The sequence below is a fragment of the Hemitrygon akajei genome, chromosome 21, assembly GCF_048418815.1.
Source record: "Hemitrygon akajei chromosome 21, sHemAka1.3, whole genome shotgun sequence".
In the NCBI taxonomy this organism is placed as follows: Eukaryota; Metazoa; Chordata; class Chondrichthyes; order Myliobatiformes; family Dasyatidae; genus Hemitrygon; species Hemitrygon akajei.
In genome coordinates this window covers 68730305-68757557 of record NC_133144.1, presented here as the reverse complement: position 1 = coordinate 68757557, position 27253 = coordinate 68730305, and the positions used below count along the sequence as shown (strand labels likewise).

Genomic DNA, 27253 nt, shown 5'->3' with positions numbered 1-27253 from the left:
AACCTCTCCCATCCCCATTGATGATGCAAAGATCATTGCCAGAGGCTCAGCAATCTCCTCCCTCGTCTCCCACAGTAGCCTGGGGTAATTCTCATCCAGTCCCGGTGACTTATCCAACTTGATGCTTTCCAAAGGCTCCAGCACATCCTCTTTCTTAATATCTACATGCTCAAGCTTTTCAGTCCACTGCAAGTCATCACTACAATCACCAAGATCCTTTTCCATAGTGAATACTGAAGTTAAGTACTCATTAAGTATCTCTGCTATTTCCTCCGGTTCCATACACACTTTCCCACTGTCACACTTGATAGGTTCTATTCTTTCATGTCTTATCCTCTTGCTCTTCACATACTTGTAGAATGCCTTAGAGTTTTGCTTAATCCTGCCCTTCAAGGCCTTCTCATGGCCTCTCCTGGCTTTCCTAATTTCCTTTTTAAGCTCCTTCCTGTTAGCTTTATAATTTTCTAGATCTCTAAGGTTACCTAGCTCTCTGAACCTTTTGTAAGCTTTTCTTTTCTTCTTGACTAGATTTATTACAGCCTTTGTACACCATGATTCCTGTACTCTACCATAACTTCCCTGTCTCATTGGAATGTACCAATGCAGAACTCCACACAAATATCCCTTGAACATTTGCCACATTTCTTCCATACTTTTCCCTGAGAACATCTGTTCCCAATTTAAGCTTCCAATTTCTTGCCTGATAGCCTCATAATTTCCCTTATTCCAATTAAACGCTTTTCTAACTTGTCCGTTCCTATCTCTCTCCAATGCTATTGTAAAGGAGATAGAATTATGATCACTATCTCCAAAATGCTCTCCCACTGAGAGATCTGACACCTGACCAGGTTCATTTCCCAATACCAAATCAACTACAGTCTCTCCTCTTGTAGGCTTATCTACCTATTGTGTCAACAAATCTTCTCGAACACACCTAACAAACTCCACCCCATCTAAACCCCTCACTCTAGGGAGATGCCAATCGATATTTGGGAAATTAAAATCTCCCATCACAACAACTCTGTTATTATTACACCTTGCCAGGGTTTGTTTCCCTATCTGCTCATTGTTATCGCTGTTACTATTAGGTGGCCTATAAAAAACACGAAGTAGTTATTTACCTCTTCCTGTTCCTAACCTCCACCCACAGAGACTCCATAGACAATCCCTCCATGGCATCCACCTTTTCTGCAGCTGTGACACTATCTCTGATCAATAGTGCCACGCTCCCACTTCTTTTGCCTCCCTCCCTGTCCTTTCAGAAACATCTAAAACCCAGCACTTGAAGTAACCATTCCTGTCCCTGAGCCATCCAAGTCTCTGTAATGGCCAATACATCATAGCTCCAAGTACTGATCCACACTCTCTCATCCGCTTTGTTCACAGACTCCATACGTTAAAATAGACACATTTCAAACCATCCAGCTGAGTGCTTCCCTTCTCTATCACCTGCCTATCCTCCCTCACACACTGTCTCCAAGCTTTCTCTATTTGTGAGCCAACCGCCTCTTCCCCAGTCTCTTCAGTTCGGTTCACACCTCCAAACAATTCCAGTTTAAACTTTCCCCAGTAGCCTTAGCAAATCTCCCCGCCAGGATATCGGTCCCCCTGGGATTCAAATGCAACCAGTCCTTTTTGTACAGGTCCACCTGCCCCAAAAGAGGTCCCAATGATCCAGAAATCTGAATCCCTGCCCCCTGCTCCAATCCCTCAGCCACACATTTATCCTCCACCTCATTCTATTCCTATACTCACTGTCGTGTGGCACAGGCAGTAATCCCTTTGCAGTCCTGTTTCTCAACTTCCTTCCTAACTCCCTGTAGTCTTTTTTCAGGACCTCTTCCCTTTTCCTACCTACGTCATTGGTACCAATATGTACCATGACCTCTGGCTGTTCTCCTTCCCACTGCAGGATATCTTGGACGCAATCTGAAACATTTCAGACCCTGGCACCTGGGAGGCAAATTACCATCCGAGTTTCTTCCCTGCATCCACAGAATCACCAGTCTGACCACCTAACTATAACTATGACCCCCTATCACTACTACCTTCCTCTTCCCTTCCCTATCCTTCTGAGCCACAGGACCAGACTCTGCACCAGAGGCACAGCCACTGTTGCTTCCCCCAGGTAGGCTGTCCCCCCCAACAGTACTCAAACAGGAGTAGTTATTGTCAGGGGGTACAGCCAGAGGTTGTACCTGACTCTTCCCCTTCCCTATCCTGACTGTGACCCACTTGTCTGTCTCCCGTGGCCCCGATGTGACCACCTACTTATAACTCCTCTCTATCACCTCCTTGCTCTCCTTGACCAGATGAAGGTCATCGAGCTGCAACTCCGTTTCCATAATTTGGTCCATTAGGAGCTGCAGCTCGACACACCAAGTGCAGATGTGGCTGTCCAGGAGGCTGGGAGACTCCAGGACCTCCCACATCTGACAGCGAGCACAGAAAACCGGCCTCACACACATTCTTCCTTTCCGCAATTAACACAGGTAAACCTACCTCGCCTCGTCCCGTTACCGCCTAAGCCCAACATCAATAACACGGTCATTTTGGTAAAACTGAGATATTCTACTTGATACCCATATCAGTAGAGTTCATTATTACCACACACGAGAGTTTTCATAAGAGGTGTATTTATAATTCACTACACACACACCATCACATACAACTTCGCCGCAGATCTCATGATCTAATCCGAGCTCAGTAACACTCACAGATTCAGAGTCCTGTGTTGTTTGGATTACAGTTGTTCACACACTAGGATGTTTTGGAAGTCATTATCATCAGAGTCAAACAGACAGTCTTATTCTGGGATATGGGTATTAAGGCTTCCTTTAATTTGGGGAGAACTTCACTTAGTACTGAATGGAAGCACATAGTTCAACAACTGTCAACTCATCAACAATATTTTTATCCAGGGTTGAAATATCTAATACCAGAAGGCATGCATTTAAGGTATGAGGGGGAAATTTCAAAGGAGATGTGAGGGGCAAGTTTTTTTTAAAAAAACACGGAGAGTGGTGGGTGCCTGGAAAGTGCTGGTGTTGCAGGCAGATACATAAGGGAATTTTAAGAAAAACACAAAATGCTGGAGGAACTCAGTAGGCCAGGCAGCATCTATGGAAAAACGAACAGTCAATGTTTCGGGCCAAGACCTTTTGACAGGACTGTGACACGCACAAAATGCTGGTGGAACGCACACAGGACTGCATTGTGTTTGGGTCACATTTGTTCCTTACAGTCCTGTTGAAGGGTCTTGGCCTGAAATGTCGACTGTACTTTTCTCCATAGATGCTGCCTGGCCTGCTGAGTTCATCCAGCATCTTGTGTGTGTGCTTGGATTTCCAGCATCTGCAGATTTTCTCGTTTGTGGAGGGAATTTTAAGAGACATTTATAGGCAGATGAATGCGAGGGAAATGGACATATAGACAGACAGATGAATGTAAGAGAAATGGACATTTAGATAGACAGATGAATGTGAGTGAAATGGACATTTAGATAGACAGATGAATGTGAGGGAAATGGACATTTAGACAGATGAATGTGAGGGAAATGGACATTTAGACAGACTGACCAATGTGAGGGAAATGGACATTTAGACAGATGAATGTGAGGGAAATGGACATTTAGACAGATGAATGTGAGGGAAATGGACATTTAGACAGATGAATGTGAGGGAAATGGACATTTTGGCAGACTGACCAATGTGAGGGAAATGGACATTTAGACAGACTGACCAATGTGAGGGAAATGGACATTTAGACAGATGAATGTGAGGGAAATGGACATTTAGACAAACAGATGAATGTGAAGGAAATGGACATTTAGACAGACTGACCAATGTGAGGGAAATGGACATTTAGACAGACTGACCAATGTGAGGGAAATGGACATTTAGACAGATGAATGTGAGGGAAATGGACATTTAGACAGATGAATGTGAGGGAAATGGACATTTAGACAGATGAATGTGAGGGAAATGGACATTTAGACAGATGAATGTGAGGGAAATGGACATTTAGACAGATGAATGTGAGGGAAATGGACATTTAGACAGATGAATGTGAGGGAAATGGACATTTTGGCAGACTGACCAATGTGAGGGAAATGGACATTTAGACAGACTGACCAATGTGAGGGAAATGGACATTTAGACAGATGAATGTGAGGGAAATGGACATTTAGACAAACAGATGAATGTGAAGGAAATGGACATTTAGACAGACTGACCAATGTGAGGGAAATGGACATTTAGACAGACTGACCAATGTGAGGGAAATGGACATTTAGATAGATGAATGTGAGGGAAATGGACATTTAGACAGATGAATGTGAGGGAAATGGACATTTAGACAGATGAATGTGAGGGAAATGGACATTTAGACAAACAGATGAATGTGAAGGAAATGGACATTTAGACAGACTGACCAATGTGAGGGAAATGGACATTTAGACAGACTGACCAATGTGAGGGAAATGGACATTTAGATAGATGAATGTGAGGGAAATGGACATTTAGACAGATGAATGTGAGAGAAATGGACATTTAGACAGATGAATGTGAGGGAAATGGACATTTAGACAGACTGACCAATGTGAGGGAAATGGACATTTAGACAGATGAATGTGAGGGAAATGGACATTTAGACAGATGAATGTGAGGGAAATGGACATTTTGGCAGACTGACCAATGTGAGGGAAATGGACATTTAGACAGACTGACCAATGTGAGGGAAATGGACATTTAGACAGATGAATGTGAGGGAAATGGACATTTAGACAGACTGACCAATGTGAGGGAAATGGACATTTAGACAGACTGACCAATGTGAGGGAAATGGACATTTAGATAGATGAATGTGAGGGAAATGGACATTTAGACAGATGAATGTGAGGGAAATGGACATTTAGACAGATGAATGTGAGGGAAATGGACATTTAGACAAACAGATGAATGAGGGAAATGAACATTTAGACAGATGAATGTGAGGGAAATGGACATTTAGACAGATGACTGTGAGGGAAATGGACATTTAGACTGATGACTGTGAGGGAAATGGACATTTAGACAGACTGACCAATGTGAGGGAAATGGACATTTAGGTAGATGAATGTGAGGGAAATGGACATTTAGACAGATGAATGTGAGGGAAATGGACATTTAGACAGATGAACGTGAGGGGAAATGGACATTTAGACAGACAGATGAATGTGAGGGAAATGGACATTTAGACAGATGAATGTGAGGGAAATGGACATTTAGACAGACTGACCAATGTGAGGGAAATGGACATTTAGACAGATGAATGTGAGGGAAATGGACATTTAGACAGATGAATGTGAGGGGAAATGGACATTTAGACAGACAGATGAATGTGAGGGAAATGGACATTTAGACAGATGAATGTGAGGGAAATGGACATTTAGACAGATGAACGTGAGGGGAAATGGACATTTAGACAGACAGATGAATGTGAGGGAAATGGACATTTAGACAGATGAATGTGAGGGAAATGGACATTTAGACAGATGAACGTGAGGGAAATGGACATTTAGACAGATGAACGTGAGGGGAAATGGACATTTAGACAGACAGATGAATGTGAGGGAAATGGACATTTAGACAGATGAATGTGAGGGGAAATGGACATTTAGACAGACAGATGAATGTGAGGGAAATGGACATTTAGACAGACAGATGAATGTGAGGGAAATGGACATTTAGATAGATGAATGTGAGGGAAATGGACATTTAGACAGATGAATGTGAGGGGAAATGGACATTTAGACAGACTGACCAATGTGAGGGAAATGGAAGAATATGGACATTGTGTAGGCAGAAGGGGCTAGCTATTTGATTACTAATTTATTTGGTTCAGCACAACAGTGTGGGTTGAAGGGCCTGTTCCTGTGCTGTACTGTTCTGTGTTGATCACAGGGCTCCTTCCCCTGGTTTGATGTCCTAAGGTCATAGACTTCAGGGTCAATTTGCCTTTACTTTCCATCAGGTTAAGGTCTTGAAAATCTGGGTTGGTACCATTCACCAGCCGGAACTGTACATCACACCTCACAGATAGCAACAATCCAAAAGTTGGCCTTGGTGAGAAGTCTCTCCACAAACCATAAATTCTGGTTGCTAAAGGACTGGAAGTTTTCAGTTGGTGAAGTGAGGTGTGGTTCCATTAACAGACACAACATGGATTCAGGAAGGGCAGGTCCTGTTTGACAAACTTACTGGAGTTCTTTGAGGACATAATGAGTGCAGTGGATAGAGGGGAACAGGTGAATGTCGTACTCTTGGATTTCCAGAAGGCATTTGATAAGGTGCCGCACAAGAGACTTATAAATAAGATACAGATGTATAAAGTCGGAGGAAGTGTATTGGCATGGATAGTAGATTGGTTAACCAATAGAAGGCAGAGAGTTGGTATAAATGGGTGTTCTCTGGTTGGCAGTCAGTGGTGAGTGGTGTGCCGCAGGGGTTGGTGCTGGGCCCGCAGCTGTTTACCATTTACGTTGATGACTTGGAAGAGTCAAAATTTGCTGATGACACTAAAATGAGTGGAAAAGCAAATAGTGCAGAGGATGTGAAGAGTCTACAGAGGGATATAGATAGGTTAAGTGAGTGGGTCAAGGTCTGGCAGATGGAATACAACGTTGGTAAATGCGAGATCATCCACTTTGGAAGGAATAATAGAAGAGCAGATTATTATTTAAATGGTGAAAGATTGCAGCATGCTGTTGTGCAGGGGGACTTGGGCATGCTTGTTCATGAATCACAAAAAGTTGGCTTGCAGGTACAACAGGTTATTTATTAAGAAGACAAACAGAATGTTGGCCTTCATTGTTAGAGGGATTGAATTCAAGAGCAGGGAGGTCATGCTGCAACTATACAGGATACTGGCGAGGCTGCACCTGGAGTACTGTGTGCAGTTCTGGTCTCCATTCTTGATGAAGGATATACTGGCCTTGGAGGCAGTGCAGAGGAGGTTCACCAGGATGATTCTAGGGATGAAGGGGTTAACCTATGAGGAGAGATTGAATCCCCTGGGACTGTACTCTCTGGAGTTCAGAAGAATGAGAGGGGATCTTATAGAAACATACAAAATTTTGGAAGGGATAGATAAGATAAAAGTAGGAAAGTTGTTTCCATTGGTAGGTGAGACTAGAACTAGGGGATATTGCCTCAAGATTCAGGGGAGAAGATTTAGGATGGAGATGAGGAGAAACTGTTTTTTTTCCCCCAGAGAGTGGTGAATCTGTGGAATTTTCTGCCCAGGGAAGCAGTTGAGGCTTCTTCACTAAATATATTTAAGATACAGTTAGATAGATTTTTACATAGTAAGGGAATTAAGGGTTATGGGGAAAAGGCAGGTAGATGGAGCTGAGTTTACGGACAGATCAGCCATGATCTTATTGAATGGTGGGTAAGCTCGATGGGCCGGATGGCCTACTCCTGCTCCTATTTCTTATGTTCGCTGACAAGAAGATCATTAGAAAGAAAATAGAATTTGCTGGCCATGTCATCTTGACCATGATGAATTAAAAAATACAATCAAAGTTCCCAATAGAATAAACTGTTTTCTGAATAGATTGTGCATGGCATTTAGAAAGTTCTGGTGAGCGTTTGCTTGTGGCTGTTCCTGAAAATTCAGATTATGTTCTCGAATCAGCTAATTCATGTAATATACAACCAGAGGCCACTTTATAAGGGACAGCAGTGGGACCCAGTGTGGTCTTCTGCTGCTGCAGCCCATCCACTTCAAGGTTTGATGTGTTATGTGTTCAGAGATGGTCTTCTGCACACCACCACTGTAACATGTGGTTATTTGAGTTACTGTCACCTTCCTGTCAGCTTGGACCAGTCTGGCCATTCTCCTCTGACCTCTCTCATTAACAAGATGTTTTCACTTACAGAACTGCTGCTCACTGGATCTTTTCTTTTGTGTTTTTTTGTTTTACACAATTCTCTGTAAACTCTACAGACTATTGTGTGTGAAAATCCCAGGAGATCAGCAGTTTCTGAGATACACAAACCACTCCATCTGGCACCAACAATCATTCCACAGTCAAAGTCACTTAGATCACATTTCTTCCCCATTCTGATGCTTTTATGCCTCGAGTTGCTGCCACGTGACTGGATGATCAGATATTTTCATTAATGAGTAGGTGTTCAGGTGTACCTAATAAAGTGGTCACTGGGTGTACACAGACATCTCAGGGCAGTGAAACAGCACAAGAAGTCGTGCTGCTGCCACAGCTCCGTGACTGGCTTCTGGCGCAGTCTGTGTGGAGTTTGCGTGGCCTCCCTGTAATCTCAATGGGGATGTTCCTCCCACAACCCAAAGTGGGGTACGTGAGAGGTAGGTGGGGCAATGAACTGATGTGTGTGCTCTGGGATCCAGCACAGACTTGATAGGCTGAATAGCCTCCTTCCGTGATTTAAGGAAGCATGATGAATGCAGCAGTTCTCCTCCATCAGTGCTTACCTCTGCAAGGGCCCTGCCATCTTGGAGAGAACAAGAAGGGTCTGGATTCAGTCCTGAGGCTAATTAACTAGACAACTTCAGCTAGAGATATTCTTTGCTTCAAACAGTTCACATGGATGGTCCTCGGATGAAGAAGTGGTGATGTTCAATGTAGTCTTCCCTAACCTGCTGCCACTTAGAACTTAGAACAGTGTCGCAATACAGGCCCTTTGACCCATGATGTTGTGCCAACCTTATAATCTACTCCAAGACCAATCTAACCCTTCCCTCCCACATAATCCTTCATTTTTCTATCATTCACATGCCTATCTATGAGTTTCATAGGAGTCTGCTTCTACCACTTCCCCAGGCAGTGTGTTCTACGCACCCACCACTCTATGCTGGAAACCTACCTCTGACATCCGCCCCTAAACTTTCCTCCAATCACCTTAAAATTATGTCCCCTTGTATTAGCCATTGCCATCTGGGAAAATGTTTCTGGCTGTCGATTTGATCTGTGCCTCTTATCAAGTCACCTCTCATCCTCCTTCACTCCAGAAAGAAAAGCCCTAGCTTGCCCAACCTATCCTCATAAGACATGTTCTCTAATCCAGAGAGCATCCTGGTAAATCTTCTCTGCACCCACTTTTGTGTTACTGCAGCATCCATAGCCTTGTGTTTTTCCAGTTTCTAGGTGTGGGATTTCATTCCCTGTATTCAGCAGTTTATTCCATCCTGTAAAGATTAGGAACTGCATCAGGACACAGATTAACTCAGTGTCCTCCACTCCTAACAATGAAGCCTTGAGTGTAAAAAGGTCCAGCATACGTCATCAGAAGCAGCTCAAACGGCTTGTCTTAACCTTCACACATTATCTAGGTCAAATGCACTTCATAAAACAAAAGTAAAATGATCCCAAATACAGATACTAAAAGTGAAATGCTGCTGTTATTTGTGAGATGTGACAGAACAGTGTTACAGTCTTGTGTGTGTGTGTGTGTGTCTCTCTGTCTCCCTGTCAGAACAGAGTTACAGTCTTGTGTGTGTGTGTGTGTCTCTCTGTCTCCCTGTCAGAACAGAGTTACAGTCTTGTGTGTGTGTGTCCTTCCTGACTATAGAATCTAACTCCCTTCTCTCAGATTTTACTACCTTCATGCACCATCAATCTACAGACCATGCCACTCAGGGAGTAGAGTATGTTATTTTTTTGTGGCTGCATGTTTTCCTGCTATTGGAACAGTATGTGCTGTGCACTGTGTGTGACTGTTGGTACTGTGTTGTGCACCTGGCCTCGGAGGAACACTCTTTCATTTGGCTGTATTCTTGTGTATGCATGAATGACAATTAAACTTCAACTGGATAGTCATTATGGCCTGACTTATAATGGAAGCTTTAAACTTTGTCCACACTAACTCAGACCAGTGAACATTAATGCCTCAGCATCGTCACCCTGCACTTGTCCAAACCAGCACTGCTTTTCAAAATTCCAACACTCCAATGAGGAAAAAGGTCTCTGTGGTGATCTAACTCAAGAGCAAAAGGGAAAAGGCAATAAATGCCCAGCTGTGCCCACATCTCTCAACAAAGAAGTCTCCATTGCCCACATCTGTGCATCCAGTCTGTGGCAGGCTTGCTGGTTCCTGTGAAAGGTATTTTTTGCTGACCTTTTGTGTGAGTCCAAAGACTGTCCTTTTCTCAACCAGAGGCTGTACATCATGTGAAAAGCACCTCATGAGTGGTCCCATACCTGATTCCCCACACTCTACTATGATAGCTCATTGAAAGCAGTTGCTGAGAGGTGTATTATTGGAATATTTAATTAAAATACTTAAAGAATTTACATAAATTTTAAGAATTTATAGTTGACTTGATAAAGATGTATAAGATGATAAATGGCATAATCGTGTGGACAGCCAGAGATAATTTTCCAGGGTGGAAAGGGGACAAATATTTTAAGGTGATTGGAGTAAAGTATAGGGGGGATGTCAGAGAGAAGTAGTTTTTTTACATGGAGAGTGTGGGTGTGTGGAACTCACTGCCAGGTGTGGTGGTAGAGCGGTACAATAGGGACATTTAAGAAACTTGGATAGGCACATGCATGATGGAAAAATTGAGAACTATGTAGGAAGGAAGAGTTAGATTGATCATAGAGCAAGTTGAAAGACCAGCACACTTCCTAACACGGTATACCATCAGCCACTTCTTTGCCCATTCTCCTAATCTGTCTAAGTCCTTCTGTAGCCTCCCTATTTCCTCAAAACTACCTGCCCCCACCTATCTTCATATCATCTGCAAACTTGGCCACAAAACCATCAATTCTATCAAATCATTGGCATATAACATAAAAAGCAGTCCCAATGCAGACCCCTGGGGAACACCAGTGGTCACCAGCACCCAAGCAGAAAGGACTCCCTTTGCCATCTACCCCTGTTCCTCACTCTCTGCATTGCTTTCCAGTTCCCCCACTTCCCTGTCAGGTATCGGGCAGACCCTAATCAATTCTAGTACATTCAGTCCTAGTGTTGGAAGGCGGAATAAAACACCATTTGTAGCAGTTCTGGTATCTTTTAGCAGGCGCATATCCATGTGCAGAACCATTTTGTGAGACCACTCCCTTTGTTATTGAGACTAGGTTCATTTTCACTACCAGAGAGATGGGGTGGTGACAGGAACCCGTCAAAAATTAGAAAGCAGTTTGCATGTTTCGTCACTCTGACACCGTCAGAGCTATGAGCTGTTTCTTCCATCCCTCCCTCCCCACACACACACGCAAGTCTGTGGTTGAAATATAGTCTGTATATAGAGAGGTGGGTCCACTTTGCAGAATAATTAGTACTCCGGCTCTGTTTCTACACAAAATTTTCAGTTTAATGCCAATTTCTGAGTATTTCTAAATTTGAGCAGATTGCACACACTTTTGGAAAGAAATGTTTCATTTCTCAAACACACTTGTTTTATCACTCAGTCACAAGATCTAGATGGCTGACCAAACAGCTGTTACTCTGCCTGACCACCTAACTAGACCAGCTCTGGAATCAAGAAAGGAAGGAGGATTTTGTGCCCTTTCTGTTAGTGAACCAAATGGGTTTTTATAACAATCATTAGTTTCACAGTGCCATTCGATAAAACTACAATTAATTCTGGAATATTTTTACATAATTAAATTTAAACATTCTGACTGCTGCTCTGGGTATTTGAACATGTTGATTAATCTGTGTGACATACCCTCTCCGTGTCTACAATCCAAATCCATTTGGAAACACTTAAAACCTTACCCCCTCTTTTAAATTATTTAAAAGACAGTCTATTTCCGTTCCACTGCATTTAATGAATTGAATCAAAAGGCAATTAGATTTTTACTTTTACTCAAGTAATTTTGACTGAAAATAGTTGCCAGAAAGTGGCAGAAGTTACGTGGACTTCCGTTCACACTGTAATCCTTTCCTTACAGAAGAGGGTTTTTTTTTTATCTTAACGCTGTTCCCAGCACATCTACAGTAAAATCACATCTTATGCACGGAGGGAAGCATTGCTGACAGGTTCAGAGATACCGGTCAGGATTATAAATGCCAGAATTATTATGGCAATAACTTTCAAAGTTTACATGGGAAATTTAGGGTTAGGGTGAGCCTCCAAAACAGAATCAAACACAGGAAAGGTTGGCTTGCGTAATGCTGCACTTCAAAATAATTCCTTTAAAAGTAATTATATCACTGCACTCTGACACTCAGTTGGAAAGCAGTTTTGATATTTGTTGTTCGCATAAGAGAATCTTCAGTAAAAAAAAAGGAATAAGATGGAAGTCTTGAAAGGAATGCATTGATTCTGCAAAGCATGACAAATCTCCACACCATGAGATTCTTAAAATTCCTCTGCCTTATACGTTCATCTAATTAGTTTCTGTTTGATCTCACAATAACAGTTTATGGCTATGAAGCTTTAGCTTCAAGCAACAAAGGGGTGAATATTGTCTCACCAATTTATGCAGGCGAGAGGCACTAATGAGAAACAACTTCTTCGGGTCCTCTGGAGAGAGTGGGTGACCTTCTCAGCAGGGTATTATATCAGAGCCCATCCTTTTGTTACTCTGCATCTCGTTTATCTTCAATCACCACAATGATATCCATCCACAAATTTCACATTGTAAGCTCTGAAAATCATTATCATAATAATCCTGGCATTTAGAATCTTGACTGGTACCTCTGAATCTTTTAGAAAGTAGCAACAGTACACTCGAATATCACTTTTGTGAATCCTGTAATAATTCACAATGGTACCTTCTTTGTGATGATACTCTGTTAGCAGTGGATAGACCAGCAGTTCAACCTCACTGTCGTGCTCACTCAACCACATTAACTCCTTGGATCCAAGACAATGCTTGGATTTTAAAAACCTTACCATCTTGTTCAAAATGTAACTCTGATCAAACCTGCCATCCAGAATCACAACACATCTAAATTTTTAGAATCTAAATCTATTAACAAATTGGAACATACCTCATTGTGGTAATATACACTCAGTGGTCACTTTATTAGGACATCCTGTACTGAGTGTATGCTTGTGGTCTTCTGCTGCTGCAGCACATCCATGTTAAGGTTTGACACCACTGTTGTAACGAGTGGTTATTTGAGTTACTGTCACTTTCCTGTCTGGCCATTCTTCTCTGAGCTTTCTCATTAACAAGACCTTCTCGCCCACAGAACTGCCATTCACCGGATTTTTGTTTGGTTTTCACACTATTCTCTGTCAACTCTGGAGATTGCTCTGCATGAAAATCTCAGGAGATCAGCAGTTTCTGAGATACTCAAACCACCCTATCTGGCACCAACAATCATTCCATGGTCAGTCACTTGGATCACATTTCGTCCCCATTCTGACATTTGGTCTGAAGAACATTTGAACCTCTTGACTATGTCTACATGCTTTGATGCATTGAGTTGCTGCCACGTGATTGGTTAATAAAGTGGCCACTGCGTGTGAATACAAATGGCTGTGATGTTCTGTTATAGTATAGCCTCCTTCTGCTACATCCCAAAACGGTGGAACATTGCTTTGGGCAGGAATATTGCAATACATCATTCCAGGCTCTAGTCTTCTATGGCAATCAAAGATTGTGCATACTTTGCCTTTCACAGGCTGCCTGCATCGAGTATTATCTATGGATTGAGAGCTGTGCTCCATCTACCCATAAGCACAAGAGATTCTGCAGATGCTGGAAATCCTGAGCAACACACACAAAATGCTGGAGGAATTCAACAGGTCAGGCAAGAGGAGTGAAGGGTCTTGGCCTGAAACATAGGAAGTTTATTCCCCTCCATAGATGCTGCCTGACCAGCTGAGCTCCCCCAGCGTTTGGTATGCGTGCCACATCTAGGTTGTATGTTATTTCTCCAGATCGGTGAGTGCAGCTTAAAACGGAACTTGTGGCACTGAGAGAGGCTTTCCTCTTCTCCATTCGGGACATTTATTTATCTACTTGGAGAGATGCACGGAACAGACCCTTCCAATCCAAGCAGCCATGGTGCTCAGCAACACACCTATTTAACCCTAGCCTAATCACTGGGCAATTAACCAACTAACCAGTACGGCTTTGGACTGTGGGAGGACACCGCAGCATCCTGCGGGAATTCAGGCAGTGAAAGGGAGGACACACAAACTTCTAACAAAGGACACCAGAATTTAACTCAAACTCTGACGACCCAAATTATAATAGTGTTGTGCTAACTGCCACGTTACCATGGTGCTACTCGGTAAAAACCAATCATATACGCAGCTGGTTCATCTCTATAGACAGGACTCATCAGAAGAGCAGCATACACAGTGCTCCTGGCATTGCCAAAGACACTTCCCATCCTCCCCACAATCTCTCTGACCTCCTACCATCAGGCAGAAGGTAGCACAGCACAGGAACCAGAACTGTCAGGCTGGGTAACAGCTTCTGCCACCACACTGTTGAGACTTGTTAGCACCCTGCTGCCCCCCGGCACACATGAACCCCTGCCTGAATGCCCTGCTAACCCCCTCCTCCCCCACATCCAACTCACATACACACTCTCATCCTGCATTGGTCAATCTTTTATTGCTGCTGCTTCACATATTTATATGACTGCTTGTTTTATTATAATGGTGACAATAACATTAGATTGTCTTACGAAACATGCACTTCTCAATTTGTGTCAGTCTCCAGGCCCTGTTATTTTGTGACTGTATGCACTGGATCGTAACTACATCTGCTGTGTGTGACAGTATGTACTGTGTTTTGTGCCTTGGTCCCAGAGGAACAATGTTTCATTTAGCTGTAGACAGTGCGTATGGGTGAATGATAATAGACGTGAACGTGAACTGATTGCTGAACAACGATGTGATATTGGGAGCACTGTATTTTTGGATAATGAGCATCAGCAGATACTGGGCTCCTCCGGTGCTCGGTGAACACCGCCTGGTGTTTGGCGCCACATTCAATCAGTGAAAGCGACTTGCAGTCACATTGCACTTCAAAAGACAAACATCACAAGCAGTTTCGCCACAGGGTAAACAGACAGAAACCAGCAAAGAAGCTGAAAATGGATATATTCTAATGGGGAGGGGGGAGGGGCTTCAGGCCTGAAGTTCAAGGAGAACTCTGGATGCCACAGTAGTGTAATGGTTAGCATGACTTTATCACAGCCCAGGGTGTTGTATTCAGAGTCCAATCCCAGAGATCTCTGTATGTTTTCCCCATGTGCTCCAGTTTCTTCCCACGGTTCAAAACATAGCACTGATATAGAAGCATATCAGGGACTGGTCAGGGATCAGATAGCAATAGCAGGGCTCTCAATAGGATTCGGTGAAATATGGGTGCTCCAGCTGGGAGGCATTGGCTGTAAGGAAGGAGCCCAGTGTGGGCTGTACCAGAGCTGTGGGGTACATATTGAGCCAGACAGTTTCTTGATTAGTCAGGGCATCAAAGGTTATGTAGAGAAGGCAGGAGACTGGGGCTGAGAGGGATAATAAATCAACCAAAATTTGCTGATGCACAACCACTGACCCTGCTGGGAGGTACAGGCACTGAGGTCTGTGATGCCCGTGTAGCCGTCAGCACCCATTGCCCATTCTTCCTCCCCAAAAGTAGCCATCCAAAAATACTCCATCAGCAGCCTCTTCTCACCTCTGTGCACCCACCTCTTGGGTCTATATGACCATAAGACATAGGAGTCGAGGCCATTTGGCCCATCTATTCCACCATTCTTCTCATAGCTGATTTATTTTCCCTCTCAACCCCATTCTCCTGCCTTCTCTTTGTAACCTTCAAAGCCCTGACTAATCAAAAACCTATCACCCTCTGCTTTAAATATACTCAATGACTTGGCCTCCACAACTGTCTGTGGCAATGAATTCCACAATTCACCTCACTCTCTCTAAAGAAATTTCTCCTCATCTCTGTTCTAAACAGACATCCCTCTGTTCTAAGGTTAAGCTCTCTGGTCCTAGACTCTCACATGATTAGAAACATACTTTCAACGTCCACACTATCTAGGTTTTTCAATATTCGGTAGACTTTAATGAGATCCTTCCCCCCTGCCCTCCCCTCCCCCCATTCTTCTAAACTGCAGCGAGTACAGACCCAGAGCCGTCAAATGCTGTTCATGTGTTAACCCTTTCACGACTGGGATCATTCTCACAAACCTCGTCTGGACCCTCTCCAATGCCATCACATCCTTTTCAGATATGGAACCTAAAACTGCTCACAATACTTGAAGTGCGGTCTGACCAATGGCTTACAAAGCCTCAGCATTACATCTGTGCTTTTATATTCTCATGAAATGAATGTTAACATTGCATTTGCCTTCCTTACCACCAACTACACCTGTAAGTTAACCCTCATGGAATCCTGCACGAGGACTCCCAAGTTCCTTTGCATCTCAGATTTCAGAATCTCCTCCCCGTTTTGAAAATAATCAACACCTTGTTGAATCCTTGACCAATTCGTGACATTAACCGATGACAAGATGAGGACATTTGATAAAGTTCTGAGCCAAGATTGTTTTTTTTTTAGTATTAAACTAATGCCAATTGTTCAGGAACTGAGCTGCTTTTTGACCGGTGGGCCATAGGTATCAGTCGTGTCACACACAAGCCCTTTAGAAGCTGTAACCCATCTCGGTGCACACCATACTCTATAGAAGAGCAGCCAAAACTCAGAGTCCAAACCACACACTCACCCCAAGCACTCAGCAGTAGAAACATGAATTCCTTTGTCCACCCCCTAAATGCTCCCCCCCCCCCCCCGAGAGCAGATAGAAGCAATTCCATGCAACACCCACGCAAGACATGAGAGCAGGAGGCAGCCATTCGGAAGCTCCCAGCTCATCTCTCACCTCAGACCCACCTCCCACAGTAGCTCCCGACTCCTCGGTCTCATGAATGTCCACATTCCTCTGGCCTTGATGCTGAATTTTACACTCAGACCTCAGCCCAGCAGAATCCACCCCCATCCACACCAGCATCCAACATTCTGGCTCTACAGGGGGTGGGGAACCCTGAATTCTCCCCCTCGAGACAAACCCAGCTCCAGCCTCACTGTGGAGATGCCTCTTCCAGTCACAGCAGTTAAACGGATGTTAAACTCCAGCCTCACTGTGGAGCTCCCTCTTCCTCTCACCACAGCTGTTAAAACAGATATTAAAGTTCTCCAACAGTATGGTCTCATTGTTCGGCAGAGCAAGCTTGGAATGAACAGTGTCTGTCTCACTTCAGGAAGCAACTACCCTCTCTCAACCCCCTCTCCTCCCTGCACACTCTCTCTCATCCCCTCACCTCCCTTCCCATCCCCTCCGATCCCTGCAGTCCCGTCTCACCTCCTCCCATCCCTCGACTCCCCTTTCTCACACCCTCACCATACTCCCTCTCTCACCCCCTCCCCGCGCATTTTCTCTCACCTCCTCCCCTCCCTGCATTCTCTCTCACCTCATCCCCTCTCCACACTCCCCTCTCTCACCTTCCTCCTGGGTGTTGCATGGAATTGCTTCTATCTGCTCCCAAGGGGAGGGAACAGTCAGGGGGTGGACAAAGGAATTCTCGTTTCTACTGCTGAGTGCTTGAGGTGAGCATGTGGTCTGGACTCTGCTGCTCTTCTATAGAGTATGGTGGACACATAGCAGCAGAATTAGGTCATTCAGCCCATCGAGTCTGCACTGCCATTCCATCATGGCTGATCTCAGATCACACTCAATCTCATACACCTGTCTTCTTGCCATATCTATTGATGCCCTGATAAATCAGGAAACCCTCAACTTCCCCTTTAAATATACCCCTAGACCTGGCCTCCACAGCTGTCTGGCTAAAAAAAAATTATTTCTTACCTCTGTTCTAAAAAGTCGCTCCTCAACTTTGATGCTGCACCCTCTAGTTCTGGATACCCCCACCATAGGTAACATCCTCTCCACATCCACCTTATCTAGTCCTTTCAATACAGAACATACAACATTACAGCACAGAAACAAGCTTTTTGGCTCTTCTTGGCTGTGCCTAGTCCCACTGACCTGTACCCGGCCAATATCCCTCCATACACCTCTCATCCATTACCTGTCCAAGTTTTTCTTAAATGTTAAAAGTGAACCTGCATTTACCACTTCATCTGGCAGCTCATTCCACACTCCCATCACTCTCTGTGTGAAGAAGCCCCCCCCCCATGTTCCCTTTAAACTTTTCTCCCTTCACCCTTAACCCATGACCTCTGGTTTTTTTCTCCCCTGGCCTCAGTGGAAAAAGCCTGCTTGCATTCACTCTATCTATACCCATCATAATTTTATACACCTCTATCAAATCACCCCTTATTCTCCTATGCTCCATGGAATAAAGTCCTAACTTATTCAACCTTTCTCTGTAACTCAGTTTCTCAAGTCCCAGCAACATCCTTGTAAACCTTCTCTGCACACTTTCAACCTTATTAATATCCTTCCTGTAATTTGGTGACCATATTGGGTAGGTTTCAATGAGAACCCCCCCCCCCCCCCACATTCTTCTAAATTCCCATGAGAACAGGCCCAAAGCTGCCAAACATTCCTCATATGTTAACCCCTTCATTCCCGGAATCATCCTCATGGACCTCCTCTGAACTCTCTCCAATGACAATACATCCTTTCTGAGATATGGGGTCCAAAACTGTTGACAATACTCCAATTGTGGCCTGACTAGTGCCTGATAGGTAAAGCCTCAGCATTATCTCCTTGCTTCTATATTCTAGTCCCCTTGAAATTAATGCCAACATTGCATTTGCCTTCTTTACCATGGACTCAACCTGTAAATTAACCTTATGGGAGTCTTGCATGAGGACTCCTAAGTCCCTCTACACCTCTGATGTTTGAATTTTCTCCCCTTTAGATAATAGTCCACGCTATTGTTCATACCAAAATGCCTTATTGTACATCTCCCAACACTGTATTCCCTCTGCCATTTTTGCCCATTCTTCCAATTTGTCCAAGTCCTGCTGCAATCACATTGCTTCCTCAGCACTATGTACCCCTCCACCTGTCTTCATATCATCCACAAACTTTGCTACCAAGCCATCAATTCCATTATCCAAATCAATGACAGGCAATGTGAAAAGCAGTGGCCCCAATACTGACCCCTGGGGAACAGCACTAGTCACTGGCAGCCAAACAGAAAAGGCCCCTTTATTCTCACTCACTGTCTTCTGCCTGTCAGCCATTCTGCTATCCATGCCAGTATCTTTCCTGTAATGCCACAGGATTTTATCTCTTTATGCAGCCTCCTGTGTGGCACCTTATCTAACGGCTTCTGATAGTCCAAGTAACTTACATCCACTGCCTCTACTTTGTCCACCTTATTTGTTACTTCCTCAAAGAACTCAGTGCAGATTTGTCAGGCAAGATTTCCCTTTACAGAAACCATGCAGACTTGGATTTATTTTACCATTAGTCTCCAAGTACCCTGAAACCTCATCCTTAATAATAGACCCCAACACTTTCTTTTGTCATCCTCTGGTATTAAAGAGTGGAGTGACACTTGCAGTTTTCCAGTCCTTCTCCCGTGCCCTCCACTCCCTTCTTTCACACCCTCCCCTCCCATCCCTGTACTCCCCCTCACACCCTCCCCTTCCTGCACACCCCCTCACACCCTCCCCTCCCTGCACTCGCCCCCAGGGGGAATGGCCGTTAATCCATCCCTTTCACGCTGAATTTACTGGGAGAACCGTCGCTCTACTCCGTGGCATTTCACCTGAACTACACAATCGGCTCTCGCCCTTCGTTCAGAAGTGGGTGTCACTGGGCTGGTCCATCCTCGGACATCAGGCACTCAATAATGGACAGGTTTCCCGGCTGCACAGAGCAGGAGAGACCCCGGTAACGGTTGCGGGGCTTCAGACGATGGAGGGTTAACTGTTGCCTTCTTGCCCTCTGTGCCGGCGAGAAGCTCACCCTCTGCCCCAGCCCTATTGTCTCACATCCGCATGGGCGGAGGCTGACCCGGCTCTCCCGGTGGCAGCCCACCGGACCGGGCCGCGGCGGGACAGTGACTTCGCTCCCACCCCGCTACCGACCGCCGCCCATCACACGATATTACCGAGAACCCGGAGCAAACGTAACCTCTGCCACTCGAGCAAACGGCAACATCTACCCCCAGTAGCGCTGTACACAGACATCAGCCCCACGGGTTTGCCCGGTACTCACCGGCGGTAGACGGCAAGGAACAGGAGACCTGCTCCTGTCTGAGAGAAGATACTGAATGAGCGAGGTAGACGGCTGAGGGGGGGAGGGGGAGTGGAAGAGTTGCCGAGGCGATTTCTGTCAGCGTTAATTGCTGCCCAGAGTTGGGGTGTAAAACTACCTGTTAGTGTACCGGAGAAGCGAGCGCGGACGCCAGTACCGCCCTGGAGGCTCGGCGCCGTCCCAGCGCAGATGGTCCCCGATTAGTATTCCGGGCAGGTAAAGCTCGGGGCTTCGAGGGAGATCAGTCGTTAATTATAGACACAAGAGATTCTGCGGATTCTGGAAACCTTGAGCCACACGAACGCAAAACGCTGGAGGAACTCAGCAGGTCAGGCAGCGTCTATGGAGAGAGAATAAACAGTCGACGTTTCAGACAGAGACCCTTCCTCAGGACTGGGCAGGAGGGGAGCAGAAGCCAGAATAAGACGTTGGGGGAGGGGGAGCAGTACAAACTGGCAGGTTAGGGAGTGGGGATGAGAAAGGAGTCTAGGTGATGGGGGAGAGGGACCATACTCTGTAGCCACATTGGAGAGACCCAGACACCACAGGACACCCCCACAACAAAGTACTGCTGATACTCCACAGAGTGTACCACCCCCTACAGTCTCACTGTGTGTGTGTACGCCACCCATACTTACAGTCAGTGTGTGTACCACTCCCATATACAGTCACAATGTTTGTCTACCACCCCTGCCTACAGTGTCAGTCTGTGTGTACCTTTCCCACCTACAGTCTCAATGTATGTGTGTACCACCCACACCTACAGTCTGTGTGTACCACTCCCACTTAAAATCTCATTTGCAGTCTCAGTGTGTGTACCACTCCTAACTACAGTCTCAGTGTATGTGTACCACTCCCAACTACAGTCTCAGTGTTTGTGCCACTCCCACTTAAAGTCTGAGTGTGTGTAACACCCCCACCTACAGCCTTTGTGTGTATCAACCCCATCTACTGTTTCAGTGTGCCTGCACCATTCCCACATACAGTCTTAGTGTGGGTTGTACCACTCCTATCTACTGCCTCACTATGTGTGTACCACCCACACCTACAGTCTCACAGTGTGTTTACCACTCCCAGTTGTACTCTGTGTGTGTACAACCCTACATACAGTCTCACAGTCTGTGTGACTGCTCCCACTTGGTCTGTGTGTGTCCCACCCCCACTTACAGTCTCAGTGTGTACCCCCCTACATACAGTCTCAGCGTGTGTGTACTGCCCCCACCTACAGTCTCAGTGTGGGTGTACCACCCCCTCCTGAGTCTCAAAAGGTGCACCATTCACACCTACAGTCTCAGTGTGTATGTACCACGCCCCCCCCGCAGTCTCAATGTGTGCATACTACCTCCACCTACAGTCTCGATGTGTCACACCACCCCCACATAAGACTTAAAGTGTGTACCACCCTACCTACAGTCTCAGTGTGTATAACACCTTCACCTACAGGCTGTCATGTGTCATGCTAACCATTACATTACGCGCTGTCACACGTCATCCTAACCATTACATTATGTGCTGTCAAGTACCATGCTATATGTTATGTTACACGATGTCCCGTGTCAAGCCAACTGTTATGTTACGCACTGTCATGTGTCATGTGAACTGTTACATTACACGGTGTCACATGTCATGTAACCTTGTTACACAAATTTTATTATCACTGACATACATCATAAAATTTGATGGTTTGTGGCAGCACCACAGAGCAATATGTAAAATTTATTATAAGTTCCAATAACAATATATAAAAAATGAACAATAATGCAGAAAGAGAGCTCAATATCGAGGTGTTGTTCATGGGTTCATGGACCGTTCAGAAAGCTGATGGCAGAGTTGGAAGATCCAGCAAGAGTTTTCCTTTCGGGTGCCAGTCAAATGTCAGTTCAAGGGGACCCTGGCATCCAGCAGCTGTGATTTCATCAAGCTGCCTCAACAATTCACTCAGACTGTTGAACAGGACACAATTTTAATTAACTTTTCAAACAGAGAGCTAAATAAAGATTTGGATCATGTGCCTGTGACTGAGCTAGATCTTGGAGAATCATTATCATATTGACTTCTTAAAAACAATCATCAGAAAATTATAAGACACTTAGACACTATAAAATTAATACTTTAGTTGCGGAAAGTTTGTTCAGATCTAACTATGACTGCCTGTAACATTTGCTGCTGTTTAGGGCAGCAATGAATGTCCTGCATCATTCTCATCTCTATTGTGCCTGGGTGTGGCTCAGGGTCAGCCATGTGAGTCCCAGTGGAGAAGCAGGAATACCATCACTCATTGATGGAGGAGCATTTCTCCATGACAGTCTTGTCTGACCAGTCACGCTTGTTAGCTCAGAGCTGGACCATGACTGAAAATATCATTAAAAACTTATTTCCATCTCAAGAAGTAGAAGATATGATTTTCAGGTGTTTCTCAGAAGAAATAATCTGTCTATTGCATAAATTCAAGTTAGTTCAAATCATTTCACTTAAACATGCTGGAGAAGGACAGAAACAGGCCATTCGGCCCATCTAGTTCATACCAAACTAAATAAGCAGCAGAGCACCCTTTCGAACAAACTCATTCAACTTCGCTGTCACAAGGATCGTTACAGAAAACCTTTCCTACCAAATGCAATAAGCATATACAACAATTCATCTCTGTGTGACAGGAGAACACATCATAGTACAATAGTCTCTGCTCTATTATTTCCTACATTATTATTGTACACTAGTAAATTATTATTGTGTATATTATTATTCTGTACTTTATTCTGCACACTGTTAAGTGTGTTTTTAAATGTTGCTGCTGTAACGAAAGAATTTCCCACTTGGGATCAATAAAGTATTTTAAATATTATTATTATTATTATTATTATTATTATTATTAATCCATCTAGTCCCATCAACCTGCACCTGCACCATATCCCTCCATACTCTATATACATCTATATACCTATCCAAATTTATTTTAAACGTTGAAATCAAACCAAGAGTGATAGAGCCATACAACATGGAGAGAGGCCCTAAGGCACTACTGATCTATCCCTCTTTTTGTATCTTTTAAGTCATGTGAATCTGATCCACTTTCGTGAGGAGTTATATTTAATTCATCACTATGATGTTTAGAAAATGCCATTCTGAATTTTAGTTTACCTACCCCTTATCTAAGAAAGGGTGTGCTAGCATTGGACAGGGTCCAGAGGAGGTTCACGAGAGTCATTCCACGATTGAAAAGGTTAATGTACGAGGGGAGTTCAATGACTCTGGGCCTGTACTTGCTGGAGTTTAGAAGAACAGTGGGGGGATGTCATTGAACCCTATCAAGTATTGAAAGCCTCTTCCCTGAAGGGAATGGGACAACAACCAAAGGTGGGATCTTTTCTGTATATAAGTCTTGGATGGTGGATAGCTTCTCCCCCTGCACAGTAGGATTTTGCCTTTGCTACACGCCCCCCTCATTGTCCACGTCCGGTCATTATGAAGTTCCAAACCCGATCTGTGGTGTGGGAAGCTGATTCATTGCTTAATCAACATGTAACCAACACTTTAATTTTCAGATTAATTTACTGATCACAGTACATCAACACATACAGTGAAATGTATCATGTATGTTCACATCCAACACAACCCAGGGATATGCTGTGTTTTTCATACTGCGAGTGTCACCATACATTCCAGTACCAAAATAGCATGTCCACAAAACTCGGCAGACCATTGCAGGATACAACAAACAAAACACAACAAGCAACAGGACAATAACAACGAGATAAGCCACTTTTCTTCCTCCCTCCCACCCCACACACACACAGGCAGTCTTCCAACTCCAGGACAGGCCTCCAGCCGTGAGTCCAGGCTTCGGCCAATGGGCTTTGCCTCCTTGACCACTAATCGACCTTTAGCCTCCAATATTTGGTATCAAGCTGCAGACTAGCCGATGACAGGGTACCAAACTGCAGGTTTGAAATCTGGGCGAGCTGACTGACCAGCCTTCACGCATCCTCATGCCTCCGACTCACCTGCAAACCTGGTCACTGACCTTCAAGCTGGAGCAGAAGCCTGGACTGCAAATGTCCTTTGTCACCTAATTTTCAGAATTCTGCAATTGATTTTGTGTTCCCCACAGTGGGAGGGTCACATTTGGAGCTATTTTATTTTCAACTCAGCACAAACACAATAGTTCGAACTTTGGAGAGGACTGACAATGATACCGACCCACTCTCTCATTTTAATCCCAACTAAATCTCCTTAGTAGCATTAAAAAACTGAGGATGTCAAATGAACAGTTTATATGAAATTACACTTGGAGTGGAGAGAGTAATGCTCACATAATGTACAATATTAATAAAGTTTATCCAACCATCATGAAGCATCCCACCCACCCTGTTCATGGACTGTTTGCCCCACTCCCATCAGAGAGGAGGCTACGTAGCATCCATGCAAGGACCACCAGAGTCAAAACAGTTCCTTTACCCAAACAGTAAGGCTGATCAAACAATTTTCAGAAACATTAGCTTCCCACTGTAGGAACCAACTGATGCACTAACCCACCCAACTACCACTAATTTATCAGTTCCTGTCAGTCACCTAGTGTCATTTTATGGGTATACAATCTATCTATGTGTACATGCTATCTTATGTACTTATATTTACTGTATTTTTATTAGTATGGTGTTCTTTATCTTATTGTGGTTTCTTGTACTGCATTGGATCTGGAGTAACAACTATTTCATTCTCCTTTATGCTTGTGTACTGGACTTGCTTGCTTACCTACTGCCATTACACTGCTGTTGGTTGGGAAGGCAGTGAAAGTCCTCCATCTCTGGTGGTGTTCAGGGCTTCCTTCATTGTCCCAGTAGCTTCCTCTCCGTTTTCTCTATTGTCGGTCATACAAGTCCCAGGTGGAGACTCAGGAATACCGTCACACTCAGATGCAGAAGGATTCTTCCTTGCTCTTTCTGTAACAGTTTTCTTTTACTAGTCAGGTTGAACCCCCGACCTGGACCACTTTTAGGCTGGCCTCTCCCTTTGACCTGTTTGGCATGGGTCACCCTACAATGAACCAAAGCATAAAGCCCTATCTCCAGCCAACATAGCTCTCCGGGTCATTGAGGCACCTTGTGTACTTGAAATCACATTAACCAATCTTGAATCTTGAATAATCTCTGACATTAATTCTGAAAGTCCCTCCATTTCTCTCTTTCACACACATTTTTAAAAATTACTCCTTAAAATCTCTTTAATGCATGGCCTCGAACTCTGCCATGCCAAATTGTAGCCAATAACATACCAATGAAATGTCCTGGGAGTTGTTGGCAAATAATGAGTGTTTACAAATAAACAAGGCATGGCATTGCATTGCAATGAGCCAAAACAAGGGTAAGACACAAATTCCATGTCTTTGCAAGTTGAAGTGTTGCACAATTATAGTGCCCAGCAGACTTCCGGGCTCATTTCCAAGTTTTGGTCTGCAGACATTCATTCGTGGAAACTTTAATGGTTTGTTAAGGATTAAGGAGAAGAATCACCACTTTTTCCTAGCCCTGAGCTATCCGAAGTTGGCACGTTTTGGTTCCTACAGTGGGAAGCTAATGTTTCTGAATATTGTTTGTTTTTCAGTTTGTGTAGTAAACCCTGGTTAACTGTTTAGAATCCGAATCAGAATCAGGTTTAATATCACTGACATATATAGTGAAATGTGTTGTTTTGCAATAGCAGGATAGTTTAGTACATAATAATAAAAACTATAAATTACAATAAGAACATATGTAAATTAAATCAGTAGTGCAAAAGAAGAGAAAATAAACAGTATTCTTGGGTTCATTGTCCACTTAGAAATCTGATGGTGAAAGGGAAGAAATGTTGAGTTTGTGGCTACCGGCTCCTGTCCCTCCTCCCTGATGGTATCAATGAGAAGAGGGTATGTCCTGGGTGATGGGGGTCCTTAATGATGAATGCTATCTAGACCTGATGTTTTGTAGGTCAAGCAGAAACCATCGTGCAAAGGAAGGGAGAGGAAGATGGTGTGGTCACCGATCACATCTGCTAGATTTTAGATGACACAGTTACAGATGTTTTGACATCTGTAGCTTGGTGACCACCTTCCCAAGGTATACTTACAAGGTTTACATCATACCAGCATTGAGGAATCATCCCTCAGCAATACTGAAGCTGTTGCAAAAGGGACATATTAAAACATAGGACAATATAACATAGTTAAGCTCTCTGGCCCACAAGGTTCTGCTAGATTAAATGAGACCATGAAACATAGGAGTAGAATTAGGCCATTCAGCCCATCGAGAATGTGCCGCATTCCATCACGGCTGATTTATTTTCCCTTTCAACCCCATTCTCCTGCCTTCTCCCCACAGTATTAAACTAATAATTAAAAGCCTAACTTAAATGTTCTCTTCTGCCTAAACAATGTCCATATTCCTCCATTCTCCACACATTCATGTACTCTTAAACCCCTATTGTATTTGCCTCCTCCACCAGCCCAGGCAGAACAATACAGGTGCCCACCACCCTCTGTGTGAAATAAAATTTGCCCTGCAAGTTTGTTTTAAATTGCTCCCCTCTGATCTTAAACCTGTGCCCTCTGTTCTTAGACTCCCCTCCCAGAGGAAAAGTCTGTAACTATCCACACCGTTTATGCTTCTCAGAATTTACAATCCTCTTGAAAAGATGTTCCCAATCCTTTATATGCCATGGACCCCTGCCATTACCTGAGCAGTCCATCTATAAGGTCACCTGCCCTCCTACACTCCAAGAAAAACAGAGGCAGATTATCCGGTTATTACCTAAGCCCTCCAGTCCAGACAGCATTCCTGTGAATCTTTTCTACCACTCATCCTTTCTATGGTGTGGAGACAGAACCACACATAAAACTCCACATGTGGCCTCGCCAATGATTTGTACAACTATAGCACCATGTCAATGATCAGCTGTGAAGGCAAACAAATCATATGCCTTCTTCACCACCTTGCCTACCCATGTGACAACTTTCAGACATCTGTGTATGTGTACCCACAATCTCTCTCTGTTCAGTAACACTCCCCAGGGTCCTGCCATTCACTGTGTATATCCTA

General features: G+C 44.1%; 1 protein-coding gene across 2 annotated transcripts in view; it reads right to left on the bottom strand.

The window, feature by feature from the left end:
- caly (calcyon neuron-specific vesicular protein) overlaps positions 1-20562 on the bottom strand; it is a 48218-nt gene extending 27656 nt beyond the window's left edge. Inside the window, exon 1 of one of the 2 annotated variants that reach the window (XM_073025692.1) lies at positions 20302-20562. The gene's annotated coding sequence lies outside the window, so the exon portion shown is untranslated. The other variant, XM_073025691.1, reaches the window with a different exon arrangement.
- Between the last annotated feature and the right edge of the window lie 6691 nt (positions 20563-27253).